General features: G+C 38.8%; 1 protein-coding gene across 2 annotated transcripts in view; it reads left to right on the top strand.

The window, feature by feature from the left end:
- Window positions 1-9,961, top strand: part of Snx27 (sorting nexin family member 27) — a 93,129-nt gene that overhangs the window by 31,792 nt on the left and 51,376 nt on the right. The gene's annotated exons all lie outside the window — the stretch shown is intronic.

Below are 9,961 nucleotides of genomic sequence, written 5' to 3' on the forward strand. Positions count from 1 at the left end.
GAGTGCTGGGATTAAAGGCGTGCGCCACCACCGCCCGGCCCTAACATACTCTTGACTGCAATTTCTGTGAGCTGTTCTACACATTTCTATTTTGTATCTATTATAAATAAGTAGAACTCATCTTGAATTTTAGATGATATGTAAAAGCTTGTTTCCTGATGCTGTTTGGTCTTCAAAACATAGTTGCTATTGATATTTCAGACTGTTTATTTTTCTCTTGGTTGTATTGTGTTTTATTTGCCTTTGACTGTTTCAGAAACGTTGACATACAAAGCATTAATTCTTTTATTCTTTGTGGAAATGCAGTGGGTTCTGTTAGATATTGGCAAACAGACCGCAGGTATTTAAAGCTGTAGGGCTGGGGGTAGAGCTCAGGGGTAGAGTGCTTAACTAATATGTCAATATTCTCGGTCAGTACTCTATAAAATAAAATGCTGATCTGCTGATTAAAGTTATCATCTCTGAAACTAGGATTTATCTCTTCTGTTGGAATGAACCACTAAATGCTTATGGAGTTCTTTCCAGTGGGGAGGTGAACCAAACATGGAAGTTAACTGGGGATAATTGCACATGAGTTTTGTATCAGCATGGTTTCTGTATTCTTAGAGCTACACACAAAGTTTAGAAATGAGACCTGATTGGTTGTAGAACCTTTTGAGAATTATCTCAGGTTTTAGCAACTTCTGTAGCCTTGAGACAAGGAATGAAACTACTAATTGTTCTTTTGTAAAAGGTCAGCTTTATTAGCCAAATTTCTGTATGTTTAACTATTCATCTAGCTAGATGTCCAGTTTTATGGTGTCAGTCTTTTATCTACTACCACAGAATTGTATTGACTGTCAGACACATGGAAACACATAATATGTACTTGTGTTAGCTGCTGTCAGACACATGGAAACATATAATATGTACTTGTGTTAGCTGCTGTCAGACACATGGAAACATATAATATGTACTTGTGTTAGGTGCTGTTTTTGTTGCTGCTACAAAATAACTGACAGAAATAAGCTGAGGAATTGAAAGTTTAGTTTGAGAGTGTCGTCGTGTTAGGGAAGGCATGGTGGCTGGAGTTGTTCTAGTTGCGGTGATTGGGAGCATTAAGCAGTTAGTCACATTGCACCCATACTCAGGAAGCCAGAAGAGATGAATGCTGGTCTTAACTTGCTTTTTATTTAGCCTAGGAATGGTGCCCACATTCAGGGTAGTCCTTTCCTCCAGTTAAACTTCATTGGAAATGGAAGGTTATCTCTAAGGTAATTTTGTATCCATTCAGGTTAGCAATAAAGATTAATTACTAGAGGTCTGTGTGTGTGTGTGTGTGTGCGTGCGTGTGCGTGTGTGTGTGGGCGCGCGCGCGTGTGTGTATGTGTGTGTGGGTGCACACACGTGCAAGCATGTGAGCATGTGCATGTAGAGGCCTGAGGTCATCATCCCTTTCTCAGTTACTTTCCACCTCTGTTATTATTAATTTTTACATTATTTATGTGTTGGGGGTGAAGTATGGATGAGGGTATGCATGGGTGTTTGGAGGTCAGAACAATTAGTGGGAATTAGTTCTCTCCTTCTACTGTGTGAGTTTCAGGGATTGAACTCAGGTCATCAGGCTTTGTGGCAACAACCTTATCAGCTGAGCCATCTCACTAACCTTCTACCTTATAAGAAACTGGCAGAGCTGACAAGATAGCCCAGTGATCAAGAGTGCTTGCTGCACAACCATGAGCTCTGAGTTTAGAGCCCAGGACCTATGGAACAGACCATATATGGTTTCTCGTTCACCTGTAAGTCTAGCACAGTAGAAGGCAGACAGGACTATTACTAGAACTTATTGGCTCTCTGAGAAATTCGTTGCCCCTGACTAACAAGACAGAAAGTGATGGAGGATTACATTCAGTGCCCTCTGTTGTCTGTACACCCACATTACACAGGTCCACACGCACGCAGGCAGGGATACTCACTCTGGCATCCACTGCACACACACACACAAATTCTTGTCAGACTTGGATTGGAGGTGTGGCTCAGTGGGGGGAACTATGCTGAGCTTAAATGAAGCTCTGAGTTCAGTCCCTAGTACCACAGAAACCTGGTGTAGTAGAATATGCCTGTGATCTCAGTGCACAGGAGCCAGGAGCAGGAGGAGGATCAGTAGTTCAAGGTCACTCTCAGCTATGCACTAAGTTTGAGACCTTTTTTCAAAAACTCAAGAGAAACTGACAAACTGCTTTTCAAAATACTTTTGTCATACTTTCATTCTCATTTGCAGTAAAGAATTGTAGTTTTTCTATAGCCTCAATATGTGGTATTTTAATACTTCTTTTCCCCAGGTAGGGACTGCCCATGTATCCTTGGATGGCGTTTAATTTGTGGTGGCTTTGCCTTAAGCTCCCAAGTGCTACCTGACCCGTCCCTGTCCCCGTTTTTTGTCCTTTTTTTTTTTTTTTACTCATGCTGGGGACTGAACCCAGAGTGTTGTATGTGCTAAGCATAGTTTGTCCCCGAGTTACATCCTTCCTTGAACTTAATTTTTTTTTACTCTTATGCAGCTTTTTGAAAGATTTATCTTTGTTATTTTTGAGATGGGGGCCAGAAGGAAGAGAGTGTGTGGATGTTGTGTCTGTGTGCCAGTGTTGAGGCCAGAGGTGTCAGATCCCCCGAGAGTTAGTTGTGAGCTTCTGGATGGAACCAAACATGGGTCCTCTTCAAGAGCAGTACATTCTTTTAGCCATGGAGCTGTCTTATCAGTTCCTATTACTGGCCATTCTGGTTGTGTGTGTCTGTGTGAGTGTGTGTGTCTGTGTGTTTATGCCGTCTGTTAGTAGCTGTCATGCCTGCAGAGGTGAGAGGAGGGTGTTAGATCCCTGGAGCTGGATTTATAGGAGGTTGTGAGCTGCCTGGTATGGTCCTTTGCAAGAGCAGCAAGTGGACTTAACCTCTGAGCCATTTCCCACTATGAGCATTCATGTAGGTACAGTGGTATCTCAAATTGATTTATTTATGACTAATTGACATTCATCTGTTTCATTGGTATGAAGATTCTGTTAATTTTCTGTCCACTTAAAATTTTGTTTTATTATTTTGTTAATAAGAATTTATTATCTGTAATGGATGTAAATTCTCTAGATGTTTTGTATTTCTCCCGTCTGTGGCTTGCCATTTTATTTTTTTATTTTTTTGTTTTTTTTTTTTTTTTCCGAGACAGGGTTTCTCTGTGGCTTTGGAGCCTATCCTGGAACTAGCTCTGTAGACCAGGCTGGTCTCGAACTCCCAGAGATCCGCCTGCCTCTGCCTCCCCAGTGCTGGGATTAAAGGCGTGCGCCACCATCTCCCGGTCTTATTTTATTTTTTTAAGAGTGTTTTAAAGAACAAAAGTTACCGGGCGGTGGTGGCGCATGCCTTTAATCCCAGCATTTAGGAGGCAGAGGCAGGTGGATCTCTATGAGTTCGAGGCCAGCCTGGTCTACAAGAGCTAGTTTCAGGACAGGCTCCAAAGCTACAGAGAAACCCTGTCTCAAAAAAGAAAAAAGTTTTATCGTTATTTTAACTATTTTTAATAACGTATAATCCATTACTATAATTGTTTTTATAAATTTTATTTAGTTTGGTGGTATTTGAATGTTTATAGATTGTGCTGCTGTGATCAGTTTTACGTTTTTACTACTTTGATACATTACACCCTATAGCCGTCATCCCTCTGAGCCTTCATCTTCCTCCAGCTCCAGGTCATGCTAGTCTACTTCCTGTCCTATAAATTGACATATACTGAACATTTCATATGCATGGAATCGTGTGGGATTTTTGTGTTTGACTTGCTTCTTTCATTTAGCTGTTTTCAAGGCTTACCTGTATTGTATTGTTAACCTATATTTTATTTTACCTTCCATTAGCATTCCATGGCTTCGTGTACTTATTAGTCAGGGTTTTCTGAATTAACAGAACTATACTATTTTATATAGTATGTATACTATATATTTATACATGTGTATGTATATATATATATATATATATATATATATATATATATATATATATATATACACGTCCTTGAGTGTGCGTGCGTGTGCGTGCGTGTGTGTGTGAGATTTATTAGACTGGCTTACAGGATGTAGTCTGGGTTGTCAACAGTGGCTGTCTCACAATGGAAAGGCTGAAAATCCAGTAGCTATTTTGTTCATGAGGCTGATGTCTCTGCAGTCCCAGTTTGGTGCAGGAGCCCTGGAGGATTCCTGGAGAGCTGCTAGTCTTCAGTCTACATTTGCAGAAGATAACACTATCTTCTTCCATGTCTGTTTTTGGTGGTAGTGTGTAGTATGAATAATAAAAACCCAGAGACAGACATTGGGGTTCAACCTGAAGATCAGAAAAGCAAAGCAGCCAGCCACTGCCTTTTAACTTTACCTTGAACCATAAATGGGCAATCATGCCTCCTCGAATCAATCCTCAGATTGAAACTGAGTTGACAGCTGTCTTCCTCCTGTTTTATATTCCTCTTTAGTGCTGGGACTAAAGGCGTGCAGTGCAACTGCCACTGCCCGACCTCTGTGGCTAACTAGTGTGGCTGCTGGGATTAAAGGTGTGTGCCAACACTGCCTGGCCTGTATGGCTGACTAGTTTGGCTGCTTTGCACTGATCTTCAGGCAAACTTTATTTATTAAAACACAAATAATATACCACTATATTTCCCTTTTTGTCTAAAATAAAAAAGAAGGCTATAACTAATATAAGAAAAACTATATACAGTAAGTACAATAACTATATAATATGTACAGGCAATAAATACATCAACAGTGTCTAGTCCATTTGCATTTGACAAATGGAGAGAAAACACTCCATTATCAATCCTATCTTGATGCGTCCAAAATATTTTTTTTTTTTTTTTGGTTTTTCGAGACAGGGTTTCTCTGTAGCTTTGGTCCTGGAACTAGCTCTTGTAGACCAGGCTGGCCTCGAACTCCCAGAGATCTGCCTGCCTCTGCCTCCCGAGTGCTGGGATTAAAGGCGTGCGCCACCACCGCCCGGCTAATGCGTCCAAAATCTTGTGCCTAATTTGCTTTCTATCATAACTTGCTTTCTGTGTCTGATAAATAAGGAAAACTATAACTATCTAGTCTTCAGTCAACTCCCTCAGAGACCCAAGAAGGAAATAATATTAACTGAGTAAGCAAGAAGTGTGAGCAAGTGACTTCCAAAAAATGTGAGAAATGATAGAAATAGCTGGCTGCCTGGACAGTCACCCAGAGTTCCTCTGCAATGTTGTGGCATCTTTCTTTGGCCTACAGGCCTAGAATATTTGATAGATTTTTCTGTGAAGCAGGTTATTCTGAAGGACTGTTCCACCTTTGTCTCGACAATATTTGGCAGACATTTTCTCTTGTGTTCTGCTTGTTTAATCAGGGCAGCATACTGTCAACAGTCGAGGCAAGGGTATTTTGCCCATTTTGCTACAAAGAAAGTAAACTCCATGTGGAGTTTCTTCGATGCCTATTATCCTCTCTAAAGTAGATTGGTGCTGCTAGGAGAAAAAAAAAAGAACTTGTGTTATTAAAACATTTTTTTTTTTTTTTGGTTTTTCGAGACAGGGTTTCTCTGTGGCTTTGGAGCCTGTCCTGGCACTAGCTCTGTAGACCAGGCTGGTCTCGAACTCACAGAGATCCACCTGCCTCTGCCTCCCGAGTGCTGGGATTAAAGGCGTGCGCCACCATCGCCCGGCCTTATTAAAACATTTTAAATGCCATATTCTGTAGATCTCTGAAGTGTTTGAAGGTGACCTGTCTGTCTAAAATATATTTTTGTTTGACCTTGAAAACATACCTAATCCCAGCACTCGAGAGGCAGAGGTAGGTGGATTTCTGTGAGTTCGAGGTCATCCTGGTCTACAGAACTAGTTCCAGGACAGGCTCTAAAGCCACAGAGAAACCCTGTCTCGAAAAAACAAACAAAAAAAAAATCCAAAAAGCAAAAAAAAAAAAAACCAAAAAACCAAACAAACAAACCCTAATATAACTGCAAGTTCAATTATAATAGGTAATTAATAACTAGCTTGCAATTTCTTATTATTCTAAACAGTGGATAATAATAATTTTCAAGGACTCAGAATTTTCATTATATTGTTAAATGAGTTGTATAGGTACAATACCTTGAACGAGAGTAGAAATATATATACAGTATGTTCTAACAAAATTAATCTCAAATTTGTATCTGTATACACAATTTGTATACAATATACAAAAGTCCAGTCCAATATAAAACATTTAAAACTAGTAGTTGCTTTCTAAAAGTAATCTACCTTTTTACCTTGTCTCTATATTTCCCCATTTTGCTTTTCAGAGTAGATTCAGTAATCTACCCTTTTATCCTATCATATCTATATCCCTTTTTTCTTTTTAATACAAGAACTCTGAATCTAATCTCTTTTCTCAACTTTCCTCCTGGTTGAAACCAGTAACAGCTGGTAACCAACCCCCCTAACCAATGACAAATATCTATAACCTGTTGAATGATTAAAAACCACCCATCCCACCTCTTGAGAATGTGGACGTCATAATCTTAAATTTACTTCCTGCTTTGGGTATGGGGAGTGATGGTATGTTTAGGGGATCCTGAAAAGAAAAATTTGGGTAAATTGTCAAGTCCTTGGAGAGGTATCATTTGTTGTCCATTCTCTGCGTAATGGGAAAGTACAGGGCTTATCTCAAGTCCTGGCTAGAGTAGTCTGTTAGGCTGAATCATCTCAGTTAGTCACTTTGAAATTGTTCTGAAGCAGTGTATAATCCAAAGCTGATCTTTAGGTGGTGTTTTTCAGTTTAGTGGTATTATCATAGTCCTGGAGGGATTGTCATTGTGGGGCCTTATTCTCCTTTTAGAGACTTTAAAAGTCTCTGTTAGGTTTGCTCATGGTTCACTGCAGAAAACTGATAAGAGACTCAAACTCGAAATCATGTACAGGAAGATAGATGAAACCTTTTTCTAGAATTAGTTTGTACTCTGTTTGACCATTAATATCATGATAAAAAGTACACACACACACACACACAAACACACACACACACACACACACACACACACACACACACACACACACACAATTTATCCCTTAAGAAAAGCTGTTAAAGAGCCAATATAAAGCCAAAGGATTATGAGATTAGTGACAATAAAATAGTCCTTAAATTCTTTTTTCTTCTGTCCCATATCAGATGGCTCTTCTGACATGAAACAGAGATTTTGGATTTCACTTTAATAAGCATGCTTGGGTTTAGAGAAGGAGAGAGCAGCACTCCAACTCCAAAGTCAGCTTTAATCTTTAATTGGTTGGGACCATAAAGACCATTTGCATAGTCTGTAGAGAACAGCAGAAACACACAGATTCCTTAGCTGGCTCTCTTTATTCTCCTGAAAAGACAGAAACAAAACCCCTCCCCAATCCTAGTTTTGGGGAGATTCTCTTTTGGCAGCTTATATCTGATCAAATGAAGAACATTTGCTAGTTTTATAGGTTAGTTTAGATTAAATGGCCATGGTGCTTAATGATCTATCATCTCTTCTAATTAAGAGGTGTTGTGTTCAAATTGAATTTCTATGAATTTTGATGGTATCTATAGCTTTCCTTTTCCTGTGGAAACAAAGCAAAACCTCTTCCTCTTCCTGAACATAACATATGTCCTGTTATCCATTCTGAGGTCAGTACATCTTGAAAAAGTATATCGGCTGATCTAATTCTGTAGTTTTTCTATCATCCAATGTTTCTCCACAGCTGTTGCTCCTTTCTTATTAGCATTTAGAAAATTCAAAGTTAAGAAAGCTTTGTACAATCTGTTTCTGGGAGTATTTATCATCCCTTTCTATTTATTTAACATATCCTTCAGAGTTGGATTTGATCTTTCTATTAACTGCCTGCCCTGTAGGATTGTGTGGTATACTTGTAATGTGCTTTATATTATAATAAGTATAAAAAATGTTTCACTGGAGCATTGTCTGTCTTTATTTATGGCCATGATGGTCATAATTTCTAGCAAATGTGTAATTACTGAATCAGCCTTTTCCAAACTCAAAGCAGTTACCCATTGAAAACCTGAATAAGTACTAATGGTGTGATGTACATATTTTAGCTTTCCAAATTCTGCAAAATGAACACACCCATCTGCCAGATTTCATTCTTTTGAGTACCATTTAGGTTTCTTTCTGAAGGTAGTAGTGTTTGGTTATACAGAGAACTAGTTGGACATTTCCTTATAATTTCATTGGCTTGTTGCCACATAATGGAAAAGTCTTTTTATAAACCTTTGCTATTGACATGATGTTTTTTTATGAAATTCTGAGGCCTTCAGCACATTTCTAATCAATAATTGATTGATTTCTGTATTACCATGTGCTACAGGACCTGGCAGACCCATATGGAATCAGATGTATGCTATGTATATGGGATGATTCCTAGTCCTGATTTTATCTTGTAACTGAATAAATAATAAAGTCAATTCTGTATCAGCTGGTATAAATTTAGCAGTTTTGATATACAAAACATCTCTTTCTGCATATTGTAAATCGGTAACTATGTTGAGAGGCTCTTTAAAATTCCTTAGTACCATGAGAATAGCATATAATTCTGACTTTTGGACAGAATCATAAGGACTTTGATCTACTTTACTCAGATTTTCTGATTTGCAACCTGCCTTTCCTGATTTATTTGCATCAGTATAGAATATAGGGGCTCTAGTTATTGGTTTGTTCCATACAACGTAAAGAAGGATCCAGTTTGTTTTCTTTATAAGTTGAATTCTCTTGCTTTTGGGATAGTTATTTTTAATCTCTCCCAAAGAATTACTACAAGCTCTTTGCCAGGGTTCACTTTCTTCCCATAATTTGTCAATTTCACCATTATTGAAAGGTACTATGATTTCTGCTCGGTCTATTCCTGCTAATTGATGAAGTCTCAGTTTTCCTTTTAATTAACTTGGAGATCTTTTCTACATAAATTTTAAATTTTTTACTCGGTTTATGTGATAAAAAGATTTATTCTAAGATAATATCTTCCCTCTGCATTAAAATTCCTGTAGGGGAATGTTTGGAGGGTAATATAATAATACCAGAATGCAGTTAAGATTTGGACCCACATGATCCACATGTACCTTCTATACTTTCTCTTCAACCAAAGCCTATTCTTTTTTTTAAATATTTATTTATTAAGTATACAATATTCTGTCTGCATATATGCCTGCAGGCTAGAAGAGGGCACCAGATCTCATTACAGATGGTTGTGAGCCACCATGTGGTTGCTGGGAATTGAACTCGGGACTTTTGGAAGAGCAGGCAATGCTCTTAACCGCTGAGCCATCTCGCCAGCCCCCAAAAGCCTATTCTTTCTCAGCTTCAGCTGATGATTCCTTGGGGTTATTCAAGTCTTTGTCACTATCTAAGGAAGTCATTAATAGTCTGCATTCAGTCTCTCCTAATTTCTTTTTTTTTTTGAGACAAGATTTCTTTGTAGCTTTGGTGCCTGTCCTGGAACTAGCTCTTGTACTCACAGAGAGCTGCCTGCCTCTGCCTCCCGAGTGCTGGGATTGAATGGCTGTTCTGGAACTCATTCTGTAGACTAGGCTGGCCTTGAACCCACAGAGATCCTCTTGTCTCTGCCTTCCAAGTGCTGAGATTAAAGGTGTGTGCCACTACCACCTGGCATGGGTCTAATTTTTATAAACCTATTGTATAACCTAAATAATTAATATAATCTCCTTTTTGTATTTTTTTCAGGAGCAAGTTGTAATCCCCAGCAAGGCAAAATTTCTTTTTTTTTTCTTTCATGCTTTAGGCATGTTGTCATCTACTCTCCGAATTTTTTTTTAAATTTATTTATTTATTGAGGATTTCTGCCTCCTCCCCGCCACCACCTCCCATTTCCCTCCCCCTCCCCCGATCAAGTCCCTCTCCCTCATCAGCTTGAAGAGCCATCAGGGTTCCCTGACCTGTGGGAAGT

This window comes from Microtus ochrogaster, chromosome 21, assembly GCF_000317375.1.
Source record: "Microtus ochrogaster isolate Prairie Vole_2 chromosome 21, MicOch1.0, whole genome shotgun sequence".
In the NCBI taxonomy this organism is placed as follows: domain Eukaryota; kingdom Metazoa; phylum Chordata; class Mammalia; order Rodentia; family Cricetidae; genus Microtus; species Microtus ochrogaster.